This window comes from Bactrocera latifrons, unplaced genomic scaffold, assembly GCF_001853355.1.
Source record: "Bactrocera latifrons isolate USDA-ARS-PBARC rearing strain unplaced genomic scaffold, ASM185335v1 scaffold_65, whole genome shotgun sequence".
Classification (NCBI taxonomy): domain Eukaryota; kingdom Metazoa; phylum Arthropoda; class Insecta; order Diptera; family Tephritidae; genus Bactrocera; species Bactrocera latifrons.
The window spans coordinates 595061-619571 of record NW_017537323.1 but is presented as its reverse complement, the minus strand read 5'-3'; the positions used below and the strand labels follow the sequence as shown (position 1 = coordinate 619571).

At 36.1% G+C, this 24511-nt stretch overlaps 1 non-coding gene across 1 annotated transcript; it reads left to right on the top strand.

The window, feature by feature from the left end:
• Window positions 1–16463: 16463 nt before the first annotated feature.
• Window positions 16464–16543, top strand: Trnal-uag. Its single transcript has one exon. It is a non-coding gene; the product is annotated as a tRNA-Leu (tRNA).
• Window positions 16544–24511: the final 7968 nt, after the last annotated feature.

The following is a 24511-nucleotide window of genomic DNA, read 5'->3' as shown; positions in this document are numbered from 1 at the left end:
TCTTTGCTTTGAAGTTGTTTATCTGCCAAAAAGTTTAGATATTATATAATTGTAAAGAGATATTCGGATAAAGAATTTCTTAGCCCAGTACCCAACATGACATCTCCTAAAGTTTCTGATTAAACAATTCAATGTTCCATGTCTAACTCAAAGTTCAGCACACTTTCTCCACGCGTGTCAACTGTAAAATGTGCTAAGCTTTATTAAAAGCGAAGAAAAGTATGTGTTTACTTTGCTGAATCGGTCTTTAATGTGCTGAATGCTGTGCTTAAAAAAACCAAGAAAAAACTCATTGAGTTAAAAATCTGCGCTAAAATCGTGATTACCTTCTTCAGCATGAAATTCAGCACACGTTCGGAGCATTGACTAAGAATAAAATAGCACTATGCTCTATAAGAGATAAAATGATATAAGAAATTTGTATAAATATATAATTGCTGAAATGGTTAAGAATGCGCTGAGTAGGCAAAAAATTTATGTGCACATGTAATTATCAATTACAATTTGCAAATCAAACTTAAACGCTGAATTGTGCTCAATTACTTTTATTAGGCTGAATAGCAAAACAGTTATTTTATTCGTTTTAATTTTCTGCCGGTGAATTACCTCAGTCCGTAGGCAAGATTCCTATAGAGCTTAATAGTGTAGTGTATAATATAATGTAATATAAAAGCCGCTGAATAACCTAAATCATATGTATATTTACTAAAAGTTAATCGCAGAGTAAAAATTTGCAATTTCGCTTAAAATCTCTGACGCTGAATTGCGCTGAATTACTTTTATTGAGCTGAATAACAAAACAGACTAATTATTTTAGTATTTTACGTTGTTACTGAATAATAGACAGATATGTTGGTCATTTCATTTTGCTGACACTGAATTACTTCAATCATACAACACAGAATAAAAAAAATATTAAAGTATAATTTAGTACGTAAAGGCGCTGAATATCAACAATCATATATATTTTAATTAGAACTTAATCAAAAAATACAAAAATTGCAATTTCGCTTCAAATCTCCGACGCTGAATTGCGCTGAATTACTTTTATTGAACTGAATAACAAAACAGACTATTTATTTTAGTATTTTATGTTGTTACTGAATAATAAACAGATATGTTGGTCATTTCATTTTACTGACACTGAATTACTTCAATCATACAACACAGAATAAAAAAATATTAAAGTATAATTTAATACGTAAAGGCGCTGAATAACAAAAATCATACATATTTATTTAGAACTTAATCAAAAAGTACAAAAATTGCAATTTCACTTAAATTTTCTAACGCTGAATTGCACTGAATTACTTTTATTGCGCTGAATAACGAAAAAGATTTGTACTTTAGTATCTTATGTTGTTGTTCTCATCCCTTTCTGCAAAAAAAAAAAAAAAAAAACACCGCAAAATCTCATTAAAAGACAAAATTGCTTAAGTTCATTTTGTTGCACTGCATCTAAACTCACTTAATGCATTAAGAATTCCCACAAACGATTAAACGCTTGTCCTCATAGCCAAATGAAACTCTCAATCACGGCAATGAAAAAATTATAAGGCTGCACAGCGCTACGTTCACAGCCAGCAAAGGAAACTGTGCAATTGTTGTGACTGAAATTGCACAGCGTCGAGATATCGTAGATCTATTGGTCCCCCGATGGTTGTGTAACCACTTACTCCACTACTACTACTATTACTTTCCTTGCGAGAAATACACACACCACTGTATGTGTATGTGTGTTTGTGTGAGGCATGTTGCAAGTTGCCAGCTATCACTGCAACACTTGTCGCATGTCATTCAATGCCGATAAAGGGTATAGTATAACAACAGCAGCAAGCCATGGCTTGACAGGATAATTGTCTACGCAAGGACCAGTCACACAAAGTATGTAATTGTGAAGTTAAGAGCATAAGGATTGCAAGTTGAAAGGCGTTACACAAAAATGGCATAAAATAAGAGACTGCAGGGGGCCTCCGTAAGCTAGTGTCTAGCAGGGTTTGAGCTGTGAGTATGTAGTATGTCCAGTGCTGCTGCTTTACAAGGCAGATCTGAAGTTTAGTGCAGGAGTTTGCTTCGAGTATTGTGTGCGGCAATCGATTTGATGTTGCAATGAGGAAACAAAAAATTGATATACACAACAACAAAAACAAGGACATTAGTGGCCAGTAACCGGTTAATCAGTCAGAAGAAGAACAGCTAATGTTCACTCTGTATGAGTTGTTGGTAAAAATTATGTAATTCAGTTGCGTAATTGTTGTTGTTGCTGCCGCGGAGAACATTTCTCAAGTCATTTTGAAGTATTCTACCATATTGACAGGCGCTGATGAGATATAAATATGAGTTCGCTCCGGTTTCATAGACCCAACTCTAGTGGGAATGTAGATATAATATGCCTTATAGCTTTATATGTATGTTTATATATATATATATATATATTATAAAAAATGTGCTTTTACTATTAAATGTTGAGTACGCCTCGTGCACAGATTTTTGATGCAAAGCTTTACATAGAAACTATATATAAGCATATTTTATATACATTTATATATACCTATACATATACAAGTAATCTTTTATATATCAGCTACTTATTTCTTCTCGTAACACCCTTCACTTTAATACCACGCTCCTTGCTTACATATTCTCCCCACACCATTATTAGTTCTGACGTGATAAATAAAATTGTCAAAAGCCAACGTGGCGTATGAGTAACCACGAACCACATTTACTCTGCAACAGGGGAATTTTCCATTTGATTAATTTCTATTGCAGTTGTGATTTATTTCGTTTCAAATCGTGATCATAGAAATCAATAAAATTGCACGTCTCGTTATTGTTTATTTAAATTTATCGCAGAAAGGCGCTGATTGATTGCTAATAATCCGATTGAGAGAAAGAAAAATAGAGAGAGTTTGTGAAGAATAGTACGTTGCTCTTGTTGATGTATGCAATATTTGCTTGGAAAGCTAATTTTCTGTACACCTAATAAATTGTCATTCCGATACTTTAGAAATCTAGGCTGCAACTAAAAAGATTGGAATGGTTAAGGGCAAAATCCAAAAGGGAATACTTAGAACGAACTTTGCAGAATTCGATCTAGGCAACTTAAACCCTCTAGCGCACGGTATGTAGGCTTTGATTTTAAATTTGATCATATTTATAATAATTTTCGATCACTGAAATCCCATCCCATTATTTGATAAGATCAACTTAGCTTGTAACCTCCAAACAGTTATTTAATTACTGTAAATCGACTATATTCCCGTGGTAGCAACCGTAACGGGTTTTCATACTTCGGTAAGAACTTTCTACAATTATACTGTAGAATACAAAATTATATGTCATTTAGAGTAAGTCACGGGACGTGCTGGAATTTTAGTAGATAACTAACTGAATCTTTAGGAGAATATTTAACTTCCATGTGCAATATATTAAATCAAGCACTTAGTTAATTATTTCTCGTGAAAAAAGGTGAATATTACTCAAAAGCACATAATTTCTGTTTACTATCAGATCAAAGTGCTTAATCAAGGTCACGCATTTGTTGTTGATCTGACAATAGTAAATTCGCAAAAAATTGTGCTGGGACCATATTCTGAAAGTGTTATCAGTCTACTCGTAGTTGTTGAGTGAAACTCATTTTAACCAAACCAAATTAATTATTTTAAGAAACTCAAAAGCGAACCGACTTGTCTTTATTTTTCAGACGGATGCCAAATTATTGTATATATACCGAACAGATCAAAAGAATAAATTTTTTAGTTGATAATACTATACATATAACCCTAGAATCGTACACCCGACAGCTTTTCGCTCTATACGATCTCCTTCAGCTCCAAGCGGCAATGTAGGCAACTCAAAGAACTGCTGGCTTACAGCAAAACTGTATTTATTTGTGCAGCTGTATACCAAACAGCAATGAATTTTGTTAAAGCTACAACAATAAAGAAAGCATGAAACAACAAAAACAATATAATAAATAAATGCAATAAATAGAAAAATGACGACTGAAAGGAAACTCCAGCGGGAGAGATTTACCTTACGCAGAGTAAATAAAAGTAAATTGGAGTGCTTCGGTAGAACGGAGACGCACTAAAAGCGTCAAATTGTTTGTACCGAGCTCCCCTTGCGATATTATAAAAGCTTGTTTTCATGGCTGCCTGTCACCGTTGGCTCTTGTGCTTGTACCACGATTGCCTAGCGGCATAGTGGCGGAGGCGCAAAACCAGAAACAATTACATTACTGTTATCATACTTGAGCTTCACTCGGAGATGAAGCAAATAGAGCAGAGAACGAGAAATGGGCGCAATTTCAATATATAATAATATTTCAGGTAAAATTGTTTTAAGGAAATAGAGAAAAATGTGAAGCGTTTTTGAGAAAGATATTAGGGGAGCTAAGAAAACCCAACTGCTTAAGTCTTGACCACCCAAACGCGGGACAGTCAAGAAGCAAGTGTTGAGTTGTTTTCACCTCATCTTCTTCCATACAGCTTCGGCAAGCAGCGTCCGGTAGGATTTTCAGCCATAGTGTGTGGACCCCAATAGAGCATTGTCCCGTTAACAGCCCCACTACTAGAGAGAGGCTAACCTTACTGAGGGCAAAGAGATCACCTGATTTCTTGTCATCGATCTTTGAGACTAAACGCTTCCGTGAAGTCCAGCTATTTAATAGTAGACCACACGACGATAAGGGAACACCGATCTGTTGCCTTTCTCCCGATAACGGCTCTAGGGTGCCTTTCCTGGCTAGCACATTAGCTTTAGAGTTTCCTGCGATTCCGCTATGGCCTAACACCCATGCATGTCTAATCATAATGTGCGAGATTAGTCAGTCTTCCACCAGCCCTGAAAACACAGTAAATGAGTTCAAGGCTAGTCGTTCTGCTATCTGAATGGATGGTAACTTCTTTGAAAGAGGCTGCACTCCCTAGCAGCAAATCTACTGCTACCTTAATGGTTGCAACCACGGTCTGAAAGTCACTGCAAGAGTCTGGAAGTCTGAAACTGCTCTCTATAGTAGACCCCTCGACAAGCCTTCCCTTCAATCGACCCATCTGTGATGAAGTTCACTGTCCCTCTCCTCCAACGGCTGCTTTCTCTCGCCGGTATGTTGGTAGAGAAGGAGCCGCCCAAGTTTAGTTTCACGACTCCATTATCCAAGAGATCTGGCAGAAAGTCAAAGTAATTGAAGACATGCTGGTCAGCGCAACTCTCGAGTTTCTTTGCATGTGTGGTCTTTTCTATAGCCCTCCGCCACATAAAGATACCATAGAACATATCGGATTTCACTATGGTGAAACTTTCGGTGAGAGACCCCACCTTTTGCCAACAGCTTCTTTACAGCAGTATAAGACAATCAATGCTTTTTTTGCTCCCTCTTCGATATTCGGCTTCCAAGACTGCTTCGTATCCAGGATAAGCCCTAAATATTTCACTGTATCCGCTGGTTGCAGACGGATGTCTCCCATTCGCGGCAGCGGTGTTCTCCGCTAAGCTTTTGGAGAAGTATGCGTGAGCGATGAATAGCGAAAAAGAAAAAAATGCGAACAGTGTCAGCTTTATGGCGACGAATGCGCTGATTGTGGATGAAGGGTGGTTGCCGTCCGCGTCATCAGAGCTAGCGTCACATCAATAGTATGGGGCACTTGCATGTCACTAAAAACCCATCCGCTAAGGAACCGTGTTTCAGAGAAGCATTCCATTTTGAGAGACATACATCTGCGCATCTGCGTCCTGATTTCGCTTTTTTCGGCACAGCGTCCTTCTGCGTCGTTTGTCTTGAGTATTTCTGCTGGGTTTGTTAGTTTGAGCTTGTCGACGACCAGTTGCAGTTCCTCGAGGGTGAAGGGATTTGCGGACATTTTATCGCTTGTTCTGATTCACTGACTATTTTTTCATGCGTGTGAAAGAGTGTGTTAACAATGTCATCTATTTTGGCGGCGTTTAAGTTAGACGGCTTGATTCGAGCTCCAAGTTTCTTCATGACTATTTTATACCCGGATCCCTAGGAATCCTTCTTAACGTCCTCTCGTAGTTGCACCCATTTTTGATTTTAGCTAGCCTCGACGGCATGCTTAAGCTCCTTTTTCACCGCTTGATATTACTCGGCTTCTTCGTGTGTTGCTCCTCTGCGCCTATACTCCATGCATGATCTGCGAAGACGAAGACATGTGTGTCAAAGTTGAGCAATAATTTCTGTCCGCCTGTAAACTGCTGCTTTATTTTTTTGCGTGTGAAGTCTTGGGCATTGAATTGTTGCAGGTTCGAGTTTGCACTTATTTCTTATTGATTGTGGTAGTACCGTTATTTACTGATATTTTACTCAGTAGCGATGTTGCTTGGTGAACTGTAGCTTAACTGAGAACCAATGAGCTGAGTAAGCTTTGTACTGAGTCCAAAATTTTGAGAAATTTAGCTAGAATGTGAGCACAAATGGATTAACAGCATTCAGCAGTAATTAGTATTGCAACCTTATCAATTACTAAATATATTTCAATATTTTTAAGTTACAACACTTACATTATTTTTGCAAAGAGAGTAAATTACATTAAAAAAAAAAATCAGCTAGCTGCATGTGTATTCCAGAGGCAGCTGTCAGTCCAAAAAAACAAAAAACTCAAATAACAGTCGGTGAGCCACTTTACATGCACTATATTTCGACTACACAAACAACAAGTGCCATAAATAACAGTTACTCCTGTTTTTCTAAGCCCAACTGCTGTGGCTTGTAAAGTGGAGCAGAATTTTTATTTATTTATATACACTATTTACAAAGCGCAATCATTTCGACATCAAAAGCAAAAACAAAAAAAATAAATGAAAGCAACAACAAAATAAAATAGCAAAGCACAGGAAGCAAAACTACTAAACAGTTTTCTAGACGGAAATTTATATTTACTATTTATCTAAATTTTAATAACTTTTTTTCAACTATTGTTGCATGCAACAATGAAATGTAAATATGATGGCAGCTGTTACACCAACAATTTCGAAATATGTGAACGCAGAAATTAGAATAAAAATAAATGAAAGCAGAAGTTAGCAAAAAGACCGAAAATGAACATAGAAAAAAAAAATAAATAAAAATATAAAATAAATAAAAAAATTTAAAATAAAAATGAAACTAAAACTGTAAATAGAAAAATGTTAAAAAAATGTAAAAAAAACTTCACACTGAGCTGGCCACAGCTCAAGCTCGCTTTGAGTGCACACATACTCAGCTACTTGGTGCGCCACTTGCCCCAAATGCTTGTATTGCATTAGTTGCATAAATTGCTGAACGCCTGAAAGCATGCTTCTGTGGCATTTACTGTTTATTTGCACAGACTTTCATATTTTGGTTGGCCTTCACTTTGCAGCACTGCCCAATTGCCAAAAACTCAGTTCACTATGCGCCATCTACACATACCAACACAGCTACGTAACGGCAGTAAGCACACATACATATGCACATGCAAGTATATGTATTTAACTATTTCCCCGCAACAGTGAAAGTTTTTAAATAATATTGCTTTAGAGCTTCCGCCACAAGCACGCACACACAGCTATTCCTACGAACTGTTGTTGTTCCGCTTGTGAAAAATTTCAAATGTAATCATTTTTGAAGCATACTTTCAGGTGTGAATTTTTTCCCTTTTCACTTTTTTGTGGTAGAAATAACATCGGTTAGTTTAGTTTGCACAAAAAGCAAAAAAAAAAAAGCAAAAACAAAGCAAAATTAATGAAAAATTTAAAACTAACGAAAATTTGAGAACTGTAATAAATTTATAATGAATATATTTTGTATTATAATAAATAATGCCAGCAAGTGTTAGCAAAATTTTTTTTTTTTTTTTTTTTTTTTTTTTTTTTTTTTTTTTTTTTTTTTTTTTTTTTGGGAAAATGGTAATCAAGTAGGTAGCAAAAAGTTAACTGAAATTTCATATTCAGCTGCTTTATATGACGTGTTTGCAAATAAATAAGCGCTTTAGCACACTTTTGCTCTTTGCTCATGGTTGTTATGGCACACTGTTAAGCATGCTTTCATATTTTTGTTTATAAAATTTGATAATTAGTTGCATTTAGATTACAAGGGATGCTTAACTGCAGCCATAGAGCTTCGAGTGTGTTTAATGAAAACAAAATTTAAATTTTTATTTAATTTATTAATTCAGCAGCGCGAGCTTGCAGCTGTCAGCGGTCAAGGGTACGCCACAAACGATATAAATAATTAATGGCAACGACATTTTAGAAAAACTTTCGATGTTTTGCCACAGTTTTATATTATCTAGTGCCTTATTAGTAAACATTTAAATAGTTATAAAAGAAAAAAATTATAAAAAAGTTAACCTTTTCGGGATTTGAGTCTTATAACAATAGATGACAACTTTATAAGTGCAAATGCTTGAGATTTTAAAAAGTTTCTCGTAAAGAATCATAGTTTAACATTTATTATAAACTTATTAACGTATATATTAGGTCTATTTAAAAAAATTTCAAAAAGTACATTTTGAAACAAAAATTACAAATTCCCTCTTTACAAACTTTTACAAACTAAGCAAATATTAACTGTATGTCGACCGGACTCTAAAAAATATTTCTATACTATGAATAACAGCATACTTATGCATACAAGTAAAATAGAAAAAGCTCTGCACAGATATAATAAAGAGCATATTAAGAATCTGTAGGAAAACTTATGACACCCCTGTGGCAAAAATATTATTTTATTTCTATAGATTTGTTTTAAATATATTTAAATTAAGTTAGAAAGTTATTTAAAACAAGTAAGGAGGGACTAAATCTGGTATAACCGAAAATTTATACTTGCAACTTGCAAGAACTTAAGCAGAGGTAATATATATCGTTATCGAACGGTTCGAAGAGGTCCTTCCCGATTCTGACGGAGCTTTTGGTACTGCTCAACGTCAGCTTACACAGTCATATGATTTGGCGCATGGTGAATATCTGGTCGGTGGTTGATTTACCAGGTCTAAAGCCACACTCATAAAGTCCAATCAGTTTGTTGACGGTGAGCTTTAATCTTTCACACAATACCCTCGACAGAACCTTATATGCGATGTTGAGGAGGCTAATCCCACCGTAGTTGGCGCAGTTTGTGGGGTCTCCTTTTTTTATGGATTGGGCATAGCACACTTAAATTCCAATCGTTGGAGGAAGCTGATGCATGTACCTTATCAGTTCTTTGCCGCGATGTTTGAAGTGCTCGGCCGGCAATCCATCGACTCCCGCCGCTTTGTTGTTCTTCGGGCGGGTAATTGCTATTCGAACTTCTTCCTGGTCGGGCAATGGAACGTCTGCTCCATCATCATCGATTTGGAAATCGTGTTCGCCTTCTCCTGACGTTGTGCGTTCACTGCGATTCAGCTAGCTGGAGAATATTTCTCTTCATAATTTAAATATGCTTTGGGCATCGGTAACTGGATCACCTTTGGGGGTTCTACAAGAGTATGCTCCGGTCTGGAAACCTTCTGTAAGCAGCCTCATTTTTTCGTTGAATTTTCGAGCATTACCCCTGTCGGCCAGCTTATCMAGCTCTTCGTACYCACGCATTTCGGCCTCTTTCTTTTTCTGTCTGCAAATGCGTCTCGCTTCCCTCTTCAACTCTCGGTATCTATCCCATCCCGCACGTGTTGTGGTCGATCGTACCGTTGCGAGGTAGGCAGCCTGTTTTCTCTCCGCTGCGACACGGCGTTCCTCGTCGTCCAATCTGTTCTATTGCAATGGTCTGGGCTATCAAGCGGATGAGGAAAACTTGCCAGCCATTGTTTTCCGTATAATTTTTAATCATGAGACTAGAAAATGATTTCCGCCGTCTGTAGCGTTCGCCATTAATGTTTTCACTCGACATTAGAAGCCCAGAATAGAGCACCTTCTGACGCACAAAATACAGATCAAACCATTCGGCCTTCATTTCGTTGATTGGTCAGGTTTCTCATGTTATTTTTCAGATCCTAATAGATCTAGTTTAAACAACTAGTTCCACACTTTTTTTGTAGCGTTCTAACATAATGTCTGATAGTAAACTCGTCTATAAACGTCATCAACTTCCTTGCCTTTGCATATAGCTGGCTACTTTGAACGTTTTAACTGGCTGGTAAATATTCTGAGTGCTCTTCTTATGCTTGGCAACAATTTCTATCGAGTTATGCTTCCATTTAATCGAGTATTCATGGAAATAATTTAAAAAAAAAATCTGTGGAACTGTGAGGCCCACAAAATGTGAACAAATTAAATAATTAATATATTTTATGTACTAGAGGTTGACTATAAAAAGGCAATAATGACTGCAATTTTTAATAGTGTGTGAGCCAAAACCAAAAGAACCACGCGAAGGCTGCTCAAAATCAAGGTGATGCTCGTGCATCCACAAGAACAAAAGCTTTCTAACGCATTGAAATATATGCGATCGCCAAGAGCCTTTTGCATTATTGCTCTTTGATCAATATAATTTTATTACGTGACAGTCTTGTCATAATAATAATAACATTATAAAACTGTTATTAACATGAAATTTATCACCGACGGATTTAGTACAATAAATATAAAAATGATATTGTCATTTAAACAGAAAAATTAACAGTGAACATTTTATATTTTTTTAACATTAATTTTTATATGATAAACTTTTTTTTATTTTAGCGCCGTCCATGTTTCAAGCAAAACAATTCAATTGCAATAAATGTCCATTACCAGCACGCGCTCGTTGCAGTGCGTGTGCAAAGCTGCGTTAATAATGCCGAGGCACCCCTTGACAAGATGGCAGCTAGCAATTTAAACGACTTAACTTGACTGCGCTCTCATTTTCATAATAAATATCACTCGGACTTGAAATGCATTTCATTAAAAGCGAAATAGAATGGCGCTTCTTTGTGTGTGTGTATGTGTGTGTGTGTATTTCGCTATTAAAGAAGGACTTTCATTTCATTTGTGCTTTTGAATTCACGCATTTTAGATATTCCACGCATTCTTGCTCTGACCTCTTGGCCGCTCTCACGATTTTCCACTGTAGGACAAATGTCATTTGTCGCCYTCGATTCACTTGCGAAATGTCTTTGACATCGAAAACTATCCAATAACAGCGATTATCCTATTTACATAATACGACAGGCAAACGACAAATAAGCAGACAGGATAAAGTGACAACAAAATGCAACAACAACAACGACTACCATAAATGAAAAAAAAATGGAATTGAAGGAAGTATAAAATAGCAAGCAGAAGTTAAGAAACGGTCGAGCGGAGGACGGTGACTAAATGCAGCAAAAGAAAATGGAAAGAAAAAAACATAAATAAGGAAAGTATATTTTCGTTTGGAAATGCACACAGTAATGCCAATGCATAAGAAAACTTAAGACCTAAGTAATCTCTTCAAATTTCGGTCGATAGTTTCCATTTCAATTACGTAGACCCGAGTTCCACGCCCATTTCAGTTGCATAGAGCCCAACTGTTATTGGTTAGTCCGAGTTCCATGTCCATCTTAGTTACGTAGAGCCCAACTGTCATAGATTAGCACGAGTTCTAAGTTCATTTTAGTTACGTACACCCGCGTATCTTAGATTAGCTTGAGTTCCATGACCACTTCAGTTGCATATACCCGACTGTATAAGATTATCACAAGATCCAAGTTTATTTCAGTTACCGACTGTCATAGTTTAGCCCGAGTGCCATGTTGATTTCACTTGCGTTAACCTGACTGCCGTAGATTAGCTCAGTTACGTAGACCCGAGTGACAAAGGCTACTGCGAGTTTTATGTTCATTTCAAATATTTCAAGTACGTAGGGCTGACTGCCATAGATTGGGAACAAAATTATAATAACCTTTAGAATCAAGTTGCACGCTGGCATAAAATTGCAAATAATTGGAAAAGTGAATAGAAAGGGGAAAGTATGAGAGCAAAAAAAGAAAAAAAAAACACGATTCCACAGAAAACTTAAAACGGACAATCATTTTTAAAAGCCAGTTAAAGAAAAAAATGGGCACAGTCAACGAGGAGGGAGCACAGTTCAGACGATAACCCTGTGAGCTATGAGAACGATTGCATATAAAATGCTGTGGAATGCAATTAAAGTCAAAAAGCCAAGGCGACAACGGACAACTCACGCACAGAGGCAAAAAATTATAAAAATTCGAAATAAAATAAAAGTATTGAAAGCAGAAGCAACGGAAATGCAGGAAAGACAAAAAGTGCGGTTAGAAATGAACGCATGATATACTCGCTTATAAGACTGGAAGGGATTAGGGGGTAAGTGGAAAATAAATGCAATAAAATATATTTCGAAGCAGAAAAAATATGCATTCGAGCGAGAGTGGTGTCAGTCGCTCTGTTGTGGCATAGGAAATGCGTTTAACGGATATTGCTGGCGGAGCTGAGTGTTTGACATTTTTCCTTATTCATTGGCGGCAAGGGTTTGGCTTTATTTTTTCATTTTGTGCTACTTATAATTTGCTTAGGTATGCGTAATTCAATGCAAAGTGGCAAGAGAATGTGGCATTGATAAATAACTCGACATTAAATATGCACTTCGAAATAATAACAACAAGGAGGTAATAACCTAAAACATAAGTTCGTGATATCTAGAATTGTACTAATCTTTATGAAATATCACTCACAGTATTTTTAGGTCTCAAAATCGGTACTAATTATTTTAAAAATAGCAGGAAATGGTTCTGCTTCAGGCTCTCTCAATTTACAGCTTCTCGAATTGAACCCAGGTATTGTATGTAGTGTGCTGATCCACTTGAACTCGAAATTTTTTTAAATATCACATCGGTTCTCAATTACACCTTCAATATAACTACTTTACATCGCAATCAATTGCCATATCGGAAACTATGACGTCCGAATACTTATCCTGTAAAGAACGAAGTATAAATACAGTTGCTGCTTTATCTCAACTCAATCTCAGTGTTCTTTAATCAGTTAAAATATCGATCCGTTATCGGTCTATTCATTGACTGCAGTTTTCGATTACTCTTTTGAGCATTTCGACTGATAACTGACGAATGACATGCGTGATTCTTGCTCCAAGGCCTGAGTCGAAGCGGGATGGTGCGCATATACTTAAGACTTTGCATATCTCCACAGGAAAAAGTCGAACGGTGTGGTATCACTTGATCTTGATGGTATATCGACCGGTCCAAAACCTGAAATTAGCTGCTCACCGAAGTGTTCTCACAATAAATCATAAATTGATTGATATGATGTATGGAAAATGGCGCCGTTCTGTTGAAATTAAATGTCGCCGAGATCACGAGCCTCAATTTCAGACATCAAATAGTCAGTTAACATGGCACGATAACGGTCGCCATTAACGATTACATTCTCACCGGCATCATTTTTAAAGAAATATGGACCTCCTTCTCACAAACCAACACAAACCGTTATTTTTTCAGGTTGCTCTCTGTCCAAATGCAGCATAATTGCTTTTTTACATATACCTTGAGCAAGAAATGGGGCTCACCTCTTGAAAAAATTTGGCTCAAAAGCTCGCTTGCAAAAGTCGTGCGGCTTCATTTCTTGCACAAGCTCTATTTTGTCAGAGTTACTGCCAACGGCACCGAATCGACTTTTCACGGTTTTCATGTACACTCTCAGCTACGACTGCTATATTTTCATCACTATATTCTGGGCGTGGTTTATTCGGTGGAATACTCTCCAATACTGAATGCTGAATCTCAAAATCCATGATGAAAAGCCAAAGAATACTGAGCAAACATAACATGACAGCTTGACACGACTCATGCGTGATCCGTCAAAAAAAAAAACTATTGAAAAAATTTCTATACTTGGATCACCCGGACCCGGTTCTCCGAAATTTCCTGCTATTAGTTACAACTATCGCGAATAACTTAATATACTCTGTTCTGGGTGTAAAAAAAAAGAACAACCCTTTATATAACTGAAACGTCGGAATATCTTTAGGTATATTAAAAGAATAAAAATATCAATTTTATTATAGAAGACTTAGACTTAGAATTCTCTGCTAAAATTAGCTCAATTTTGCATATTACTTTCTAACTGGCGGTTAAATGACCCAGTCTCTTAGGCATACCTATGTACCTCTTCTATAATGTATAGTAAATATAGTATATATGTATACTCTATAGAAGCCTTATGATTATATGCAGACCCAATAGGTAATTCTTCTTTTGACGCTTGATGGATAGGAGCGAGGCATTATTGGCGTTATCTTGTGTTTATTCCTTCTCCTCTCATTTCTCCTACAGTTGCCAGTCTTTACATTTCAATCTTCTTCAATAATAAATGTAAGTTACTTCAACTGAAAAGCTCTTTAAACGTTCATATATTTTATTATTACAATATATCTGCCAAGTCGGTTATATTCTCCTATAAGTTAGAATTATCAATCAGCGCCTCTTTTCAGTTCCTTTTAGTGTAAAAGTAATTTGATTTCAAGGGAGTTTCCACCAGCAGCCCCTACAAATCTCTTTGTATCGATTCGCTTTTTTATCTTGCCCCTTTTAGGCTCTTCTCAGGCTCTATAAACACCCAGCTAAGTTGTTCGTAGGTTGTCGTAAATGATTACACAAGAACGTAAGTCACATGAGTCATTCGGCCATGACCGTTCCTACGCCAATAAAGAAGAAGAAGTCATATGATTATATTTAACTTAACACAGGGTTAAAATTAAGGATTCTGTCGAGTACATAAGCCAAATCAACAAATATGTCAACATCTATTATGTTAAAAGTGACGTCTAAGGTAAAGCACCTCATTAACTTACAACCTCTGATCAATCCCCTCAATTAAAAAATAATATTCCATTTAATTTAATCTGCAATACCTTCTATCATCGCTCAAACATATTGACACTTCAGCAAAATCATTGAGAATAACCGAAACAGCAAATCGGCAATAATTAAGCCCAACACATCGATATTTGTTGTACAGAGAATTGAACTAAGAATGGGGTACAAAGTTCCCATTGGTTTGAATTCAAAAAAGCGACGACATACCTTGACTCGTTGTGAACCGTTCGCCACTGCATAGAATTGGCAAAATTACTATGCAATTAATTTAGCGCATTAGCATTCATTACGCGATGTTTTTAGGTTGTGTATTTGGAATACTTAATGACTGTGAAGTGGTTGAAAGCAGTAGGACGAGAGTTTGTTTGGAGATGGGAACACAAACAAGCAATTTTCGTACAGCAATTAATGAATATACAAGAATTAAGAAGGAGACAGGTGCAGAGAATTTAATAAGGCTAAAGTGACGAGGAGAACTACTGTTAACTTGATTACTAGAAATCATTTGAAAGAGCGATTACATAATATTCACATTTATTAATTGCGAACGAAATTTAATAATTTTTCTTTTTCTTCTTTACTGGCCATAACCGCATATACGGACAGCCACAGCCAGTCTTCCTTTCATTGTTCGACCCTAATTCGAGATACCTCATGCAGCCAAGTCCTTCTCCAATGGAATGGAGTACCCGGCGGATACTGAATATAAAACCTTCAAAACTGGAGTTTCATTTTCGATTCCAGCAGCTAACTCTTGATTCGCTGAACCATGTCAATGTCGCCGTATATCTCTTATCTTGCTAAGGTTCAAAGTAATATACCTCTTTCGCAAAACCTTTTTCTCGAACACTACTTAGGCCAACTCATAAGATGATGTCATTGTGCATGGATCCGCACCATATGACAGTGCGGTAATGGTGAGGGACTTGTTGATTTTGGTCTTTGGGAGTAGAGTTTGCTTTTCAGTTACCTACCAAAGAAACACCTCTTGGCAAAGGGCAATATTTCGTAAAGCTAAAATGAAGGCCACTCTCAAGTATTAGCTTAGTTAACGATGTAAGTTTTCGTCCATAAGTAACAACATTCCATACCAGATAGACTTCTCGCCAAAATCCACATCCAACTTACCCAGCACTCATCAGTGCCTACTGATACTCACTGTCACTAAAGTTTCTCAACCTCTTTGGCTCTTCCGATCATTTACTTCCTCACCTTTTGATCACTGGTGATATCGATCTCACATTGGTTCCTAGTACCTTCCTAGGTTACACTAGCTCAAACTGTTTCTGCTTCTGACTAACAACTGTTCGCTCGAGCTTTCAGTAGTTTTCACCAACTTTGACCGGCATCTGCTCTATGGGGTTTAATCAGTGTCTACGCGGCTCATGTCGGTGTTGTAACATAAATACTATAAATATACATTGAAAATATGGACAGACGACTAAAAACCTACACTGATACACAAGCACTTAAGTAGCATTTTTTTTTTTTNGTGTTGTAACATAAATACTATAAATATACATTGAAAATATGGACAGACGACTAAAAACCTACACTGATACACAAGCACTTAAGTAGCATTTTTTTCCATTTTTTTTTTTTTTTTTTTTTTTTTTTTTTTTTTTTTTTTTTTTTTTTTTTTTTTTTTTTTTTTTTTTTTTTAATTTTGACCACGTTACTTATGTAGGTAGCGTGGCCGAGCGGTCTAAGGCGCTGGTTTTAGGCACCAGTCCGAAAGGGCGTGGGTTCGAATCCCACCGCTGTCAGTATAATTTTTTTATTTTAAGAAATCTTTACGTTTATGCATTGAAAGAACCATTCACCATTTCTTTTAGTAACTATGCTATGTGCTACTGTAATTCGATCTCAACAATTTTGTCTGAGATTATGATATTACCTTAAGCAATATTCCATGGCAAATTTCGTGAAGATACAACGTCATATGCAAAAGTTTTCCATACAAGCCCTTGATTCCGATCGTTCGGTTTGTATGGAAGCTATATGCTATAGTAAATCGATCTGAATCAGTTCTTCAAAAACTACATTATTTCTATAAACAATAACTTACACAAAATTTCGTAAAGATATATCGTTAAATTAGGAAGTTTCCCATGCAAGCATTTGATACCGATCATTCAGTTTGTATGGCAGCTATATGATATAGTTTACCGATCTGAGCAATTTCTTCGGAGATTACATTGTTGCCTTAGAAAATAATCTGTGTCAAAKTTCGTGAAGATACCTCGTCAAATGCAAAAGTTTTCCATAAAAGAACTTGATTCCGTTCGTTGAGTTTGTATGGCAGCTGTATGTTATAGTGATCCGATGTCGGCAGTTCCGATAAATGAGCTACCTCTTGAAGAGAAAGTGACGTTTACAAATTTTCAAAACTAAATCTTAAAAACTGAGGGACTATTTCGTATATATACAGACAGACGTACAGACGGACGAATTTTACCATGGTAGTTCGGAGACTTTTCAAGCCACCTATTACTGGTAATCTGATTTCCTTAAACATCAACTTGCAAGCCTGACTTCATAAAATACAAAAATGGTCATTTTTGGTACAAGTTCAGATAATTGGTCTATATATAAACATACAGAGATGGAAATTTATATAATAATCATTAAAACCGTTTAAGGTCACAAAATTCTTTCTGACTTACATTCCTCATATTTATAAGGGTTCAAGGAATTGGTCTCAATTTCAGTGCCTCAATTTCAGGTGGATGAAATTAGACATGACTTTGGAGATACTGTTTTTGTCTTTTTCACTTTTAAATAACATAAGAAAAAATTAATGAACTGTTTGAGAATTACAGACGAGTTTTACGAAAACGTTGATATTAATTATAGTTGCTGTATCAATAAAATTTATAATTACATATTTTAAGATCTTATTGTTTGGTTTATAATACTGACTAATCTGAAATAGTGAAAAATAAAATTATAAAAATCAATTGATAAATTTTATTTTAATAAAAACTTTAAATTATCAAAAAAATATTTTAATAATTTCTGTAGAAAATTTTATTTAATAATCACTTGAGCGCTAACATCCTCAACATTCTACTGGTAATCAGTGCATGTTTTCAAAATGCTTTATTATATAACTGTTAATATTTAACATTCGTTATATCTTAGTGTTGATTTCTGCCCGCCGAATGCAGCATCAACCCTCACACCTACGAGCTGTAATCGAGCTGCAATTAAAATGGAAAAAAGGATTAAAAAAGTAAACGAGTGAAAACTTCATTAAATTTGCCACCACACATATCTCATACTTTCGCGCACACACACACACGCATATATATACATATATAATAAGATTTACACAAATACATTTACACTTGATAAGTTTATTGCTTGTAATTTAATAAAAAAGCGATTTAATTGAATGTGCTATAAAGAAATTACCACATCATCGATTTCGAACACGTACACAAGCGCACACAGCCACACACAGACATATGCTACAACTGCAAGTGTTTAAATACATATATATATACATATATATATATATATATGGAGATGTGTAAATGCAGCTCTGTTACTTAAGTGGATATGCAATGCTTACATATGAGTTTATAATTTGTAAGCGTGTGTGTGTGTGTGTGTGTATAAGCATTTTTCCGCACAACTTCAACACACTCACATATAATAGTGAAACGCTCAATATGCGACAGCGCGCTTACAAACAACAGTTATCTTATACAAATATGCATTCGATAAATGTATGAGTGTTAATTTTTACAAGCATGCACACACTCATGCACGTACAGCGCGCTTTATTAATGTTTGTACAAATTAACATTCACATTCATAACATTCTGCTCCACTTTTCCATTATCTTGTGCATAATTTTGCGCTCCCACTCAATTGCCTTCGCGCCGTAGCATATCATTTAACAAGCTCTATCGCTGCTGATCTGCACACATACATACACTTATGCATACGTGTGTGTGTGTGTGTGAATATCCGCCCCTACTCTGCTCAATGTAGTCAATTAATAAATGAAGTCAGCAAATGATTGAATTTTTATTAATAAAATTTCAAGCCACATTAACAGCTTTATCTTTACGCCAATGACAATCCGCGCACACACACACGCAGCCACGCGTACAGATACATGCAGAATAGTGCGTAATTTGTAGGTAGGGAAAACGTGCAAAAATCACTACATGAAATTACAATTGGAAACATGCAAAATTAAAGCGAAAATCAAGCGCATAAATATAATTATATAATAATTATAATTACAGTTAGCTGCATAAGTATGCTCAAGAGAAAGGTATACATTTCAATTTATAATACAACTTTTCTGGAAGTATACAGGATGCATTTTATATTGGATAGTCGAAATGTTTCGTATTTTGTCAATAGATGTCGTTGCAGCCGTATATCTCCAGCGCTACCAATCACTTTGCGTCATGCCATATAGTGCTCGAAAGGGGTGATTTTAAACTCCATTTAACTAAAAAATAATAATTTATTCGGATCAGTTGAAAAAAATTTACAGCTGTTCAAAAATGAGTGAAAATAATGAAGAAAATCGTTATATTTTTATATTATTTAATACAACAATGAGAAGAGTAACCCCAAAGGAATTTATATATTTATTTATATATTTATTTCATTAATAAATAATATTTTCTCAATGGCTAATAATATTGATTCCATGATTGTTTTGGGGGATTTCAATTTACCGTCCGTATCATAGAAATCCATTGATGACTACACCATTCCTATTAGTACTCGCTTATATTTTAACGAGTTCTTAGATAAAATGTCGGAGTTTGGTCTTAACCAAATTAATTTAATCTCGAACGAGTTTGGTAAGTTCTTAGATCTAGTCTATATTGATAACGCTTCAATGTTCTCTGTTGTCCGATGTGACACTTTGGTTCAGCCAGAGGACTCGTATCATCCTGCCTTGGAAACATCGAAACCATAGCCAACTTTGCTCACAATAATACACAACACCATTGTTTTCGGTTTAACTTTGCGAAAGCTAATTTTAAGAAAATTAATCACGAACTTTCTAAAATTACTTGGCCAGATTACAGTGGCAATATTGAATTTAGTACTTCCCACTTTAATGAAACTATTTTAAACTTATTCGATAAATATGTTCCGCAGTGTGTCTAGTATGTCCAGTGACAACCACACCATTTCTAATATGTTCGCTGAATTCTTTAGTTCCAATTACTCTCCAAAATCTCCAAAAAATTTTCCGCACACAAGTTATGTCCGATTTCTGTCATTAATGCACCTACCATTTCCGAAGCAGACGTCTTATATCAGTTAAATATATTAGAACAATCATACAATTGTGGCCGAGATATGATTCCCTCGTGCTTTCTTAAGAAATGTGCCAAATATATATACCAACCCCTAACAAAACTATTTAATTCATCTCTTATGCAAGGCTTATTTCCATCCATATGGAAAAAGTCATTTATAATTCCTTTGCATAAGAGTGGATTTAGGTCATCTATTGAAAACTATAGGGGAATAGCAAAGTTGTCTGBAATACCTAAACTTTTTGAAGCAATTATAACACACGACATAACCTTCCGGATCTCTCCCCTAATTTCTTGTTCTAAGCACGGTTTTCGTAAAGGGAAATCTAGAATAACTAATTTGCTTCAACAACAAGTCATATTTAACGATACTCTTTCCGACATAATCAATGTTCCTTCAGGCATTCCTAAATTAGCCATCTTGGACGAATTCTATTCTTGTTATTTATTAATGACATATCATCTGTTGTTAAGTTTTCAAACGTTTTATTATATGCTGACGATGTAAAACTTTTTAAATCATTAACCTCGTTTCTTGGTGTGATAGAAATGACATGCCATTGAATCTTAAAAAATGTAAAACGATGTGCTTTTCACGTAGATTTGTAGACCCTACTTCATACGTAATACAAAACTTTAGGTTGGAGCAAGTATGCAGTTTTGTTGACTTGGGAGTAACTATGGACCCCAAACTCCGAAGGTACATGCGTTAGCTACAATTGTCGTATGCCTCGTTCGAGGATTTCGACTTGTGACTGGCGAATAGCATGCGTGATGTTTTGCTCCAAAGCCTGAATGGAAGCGGAATTTTCCGCATAGACTTTAGAGTTTACATATCCACAAAGAAAAGAGTCAACCTGTATCTTCATGCCCAATTGACCAACTAAAAACATGAAATTTTCTGCTCACCGATGTGTTCTCTCAATAAATCCATTGACTGATGCGATGTGTGGAAACTGGTGATGTCTTTTTGAAACCAAATATCACTGGGGTCACGAGCTTCAATTTCAGGTATCAATTAGTCGATTATTATGTCGCGATAACGCTCGCCATAAACATTTACATTTTCACTGGCATCATTATAAATACGGGCCGATGATTACACCGGCGACCGGAAAAGGCAGCACTTGAATCTCTTCAGTTTGCTCTTTGTCCCAAATGCGTCAATTTTACTTTTTTACCCATTGACCGAAAAGAAGGCCTCATCAACATTGGAAAACATTGGATTTTCTGGAACTTTTCAAGGGCCATTAGAACAAAGGATGTCGATTGGGAATTCGAGCGGGAAATCTCTATTTTGAACGCTTTTAATTTAAGCTCTCGACGTAAATTGCGCCAAGTCGATTGTGTTTACCATGAGCAAAGCGCTACATCCTTTAGATTGTAATCCAGCAGCCTCAAACATTCAGTGGAGAAGAAGGATACTACTTTGATTCCTATATTCCAACCGGTTTTCCATCAAGCGATGGACTCTAGTCTAACAATCTTGTAGAGATAAGGCGATGACCACGTACGAGGTCACGTATATTTCTCCTCCAAAACATGGTTTTTGAATGCTTCAACAGCATCTTCTGGCGACGAAAATCGTTGACCATGCATTATTTTCTTGATGTGTGGGAATAAAAAGAAGTCATTTGATACCAAGTCAGGACTGTACGGTAGAATACCCATCAATTCGACGTCTTGGCCGGTCAAAAAGGTGCTGGTTTGAGCCGATGTGTGAGAGCTCGCATTGTCATAGTGCACAATGATTCGTCTTCTCTTGTTCGTTTTTCGAATTTCTCCGAAGACTTCAGGCAAACAAATGGTGGTATACCACTCAGAATTGACCGTCCTATGTTGTTCAAGCGGAACAGTCGCCACATGACCAGTTTTGCCGAAGAAACAGGCGACCATTTGCTTCGATGCGCTTCTTCCGCGAACAACTTTCGTTGGATTTGGACGACCTTCACGGAATTCGTCTTTGAGCGAGCGTCGGCCACGATTGAATTCGTTGTACCAGTTTTTCACAGTGTTATAGGATGTTGCTTCATAGCCATACACAGATTTTAGTTCATCGTCGCACTCTTGTCGTGGTAATCCACGTCGAAAGTTCTGAAAAATGATCGCACGAAAATGTTCACGAGTTAATTCCATTTTATGGCCGAGATGAATTTTTTAATTCCTTGTAAATAAAACAATTCACGATTAAATGACAAACTTTCCAATGGAAATATCAGATTGCACCTGACAACACTTAGTGTTGCCTAGGCCAGAAATATATATAGCAGCCTCCGTACAATCAAACGACTTGAGAGAGTATGTAAGATGATATGTTTTGCTGCGCTTTAGGAATTATCACGTGAGAACTATTTATAATTATTTTGATTTACAAACACATGAACAGTAGTAAAACACAACATAGTTCCCATCAAGGGAGTTACATGAATTATAGCGACACTCCAACTTTTCTGTAGTACAATTTGCTTCAAAATAGGCCTTAGTCTCGGCGATCACTTCGCTGCATGGCCTTGGTAAAACAGCACTTTTTTTCTTTAAATGCGGTCATCTTTCGGTGAGCGTACCCTTTGAACGCTTCAATAACGGGTGCTTTCTCAAGGTAGTTAATATAAAGTATTCAACGCGGATCCCATAATAAGTACGCTACAATTTTTCCAGCTGACTATTCCGTTCATCCACTCGAATGACTGTTGACTTTGGAATGAAACGATGGAATCATGTTTCATCAATTGTCCCATCATCAACAAATCGTTAGTTTTTGGACAAAAGTAAGTTCGACACCCACATTATACAGGGCTTTGTCATACCCAAATATTCGTGAATGAAACATTCAGTTGTTAACTTTAGAATGCGTAATATCCTGAACCATTAGACTTTATGCTATCATCCAAAACTATTATGTAAACTTTCTACTGTGTTTCTACCGTCTTCGGTGCTCATTTTACCACGTCTAAATACTAGTACAAACATATTAATTCTTAGTAGTTGATTTTCCTGTGGTAGCGTCCAGAAAATCGTTGTGAACAATGTAAGGATTTAATTCTAGTAGCGTCATCTATATATCTGGTCGGGGAGTTTTCAATTGATCTCTTACCGTCCCGGCTCCAAACAGTGCGATCATGAACAATTGGTTTTGTCCTTGACATGGGCTTTGTTGCCATTTTCGTTATAAAAGTAAAAATTTTAGTCTCTATGATGCGGATGTGAGATCAGGTAGCAGTTCTTGCTAAGACTTATCTCCATAAGTATAGTTACTAGTTCTACTTAAATATTTCTAACAAAGGTGTTTCACCTCACATACCTGTCCCCACCTATCTTAGTCAACTATTAAGTGTGAGCTAAAACTAAACCTCATTTAAATCAGGAGAAAAGACTTCATTCAACTTTTGCTACGGCAACAAAGAAAAAGTTGTTAAAAATATAAAGTAACCATCTGAGACCTGCTTTTTATAGTAGGAGGAAGCATCAAAAGCCGGAGTGCGGAACTTTAACTCGCTAAACCTAACCTACGCCCACGGAACCAGCCGGAAGTAATCTTCATTGGAGTGACAAGACATTTTACGTCTCCTCTATAGCACTTATGGACTGACGTCTATTCTGCTGTAACTGTCTTCATTTAGTCAAGATTGAAGTTGCCTTTTCCAGTTGTGAGAAGACTGACAAATAAATGCAGTAAAATTTTCCACCATTAAACTACCAACTAGAGCAGTTTCTAACTTTTTCCTTATGTCAGAATCTTCTGTGGACTCCGTACACATCGAACAATATGGATTGACGTCATTTAGAAATTTGTATAGGTAGCCTCTGAATAATTAATGCACGCTTAATATTTGAGTCAGGTGGAAATCCAGGTACCGCTTTTGTCTAGTTATCCACGTATGGTTGTCAGGTATTGGTCTGTGAGTCCATCATCGTTTAATTGAGATTTACCACCGTTACTGCCATATAATTATGATCTTATTTTTTCCTCTCCTTTTTGATTTCTGTAACAGGCGCTGATAGCTTATAGCTTATATAATCTCGTGAATTCGTATCCCTGGATGTCTATGATTTTGAGGCATGTTAGCAAAGCATGAGTTTAGCTGGATACCCTAAAATTTTATATATATAGTCGTCTGAACTCAAATCCTTCTTAGTAGTATAGTTCAAAGGGTCTTTGTTCACATCGTTCTCGCGGAAAAATATAAATTTTTGATTCAAAGTCTCTTTTACTAAAAGAAGCATTTGTATAGTATTCTCATACATAATGATTTTAACAAAGCTCAGCTGAATCGTAGAAACATCGATGTGCTGTTGAAGTCATAGCCTTAAAACTTCAGGCTTTTAGTTCAAAATAACTTTTTTTTTCAGATTTTGAGGTTAGAAAGCACATTGACCGAGTGCTTTAAGCGCTTTAACTGGAAAGCACACAATTAAATTGAACCTTTATCA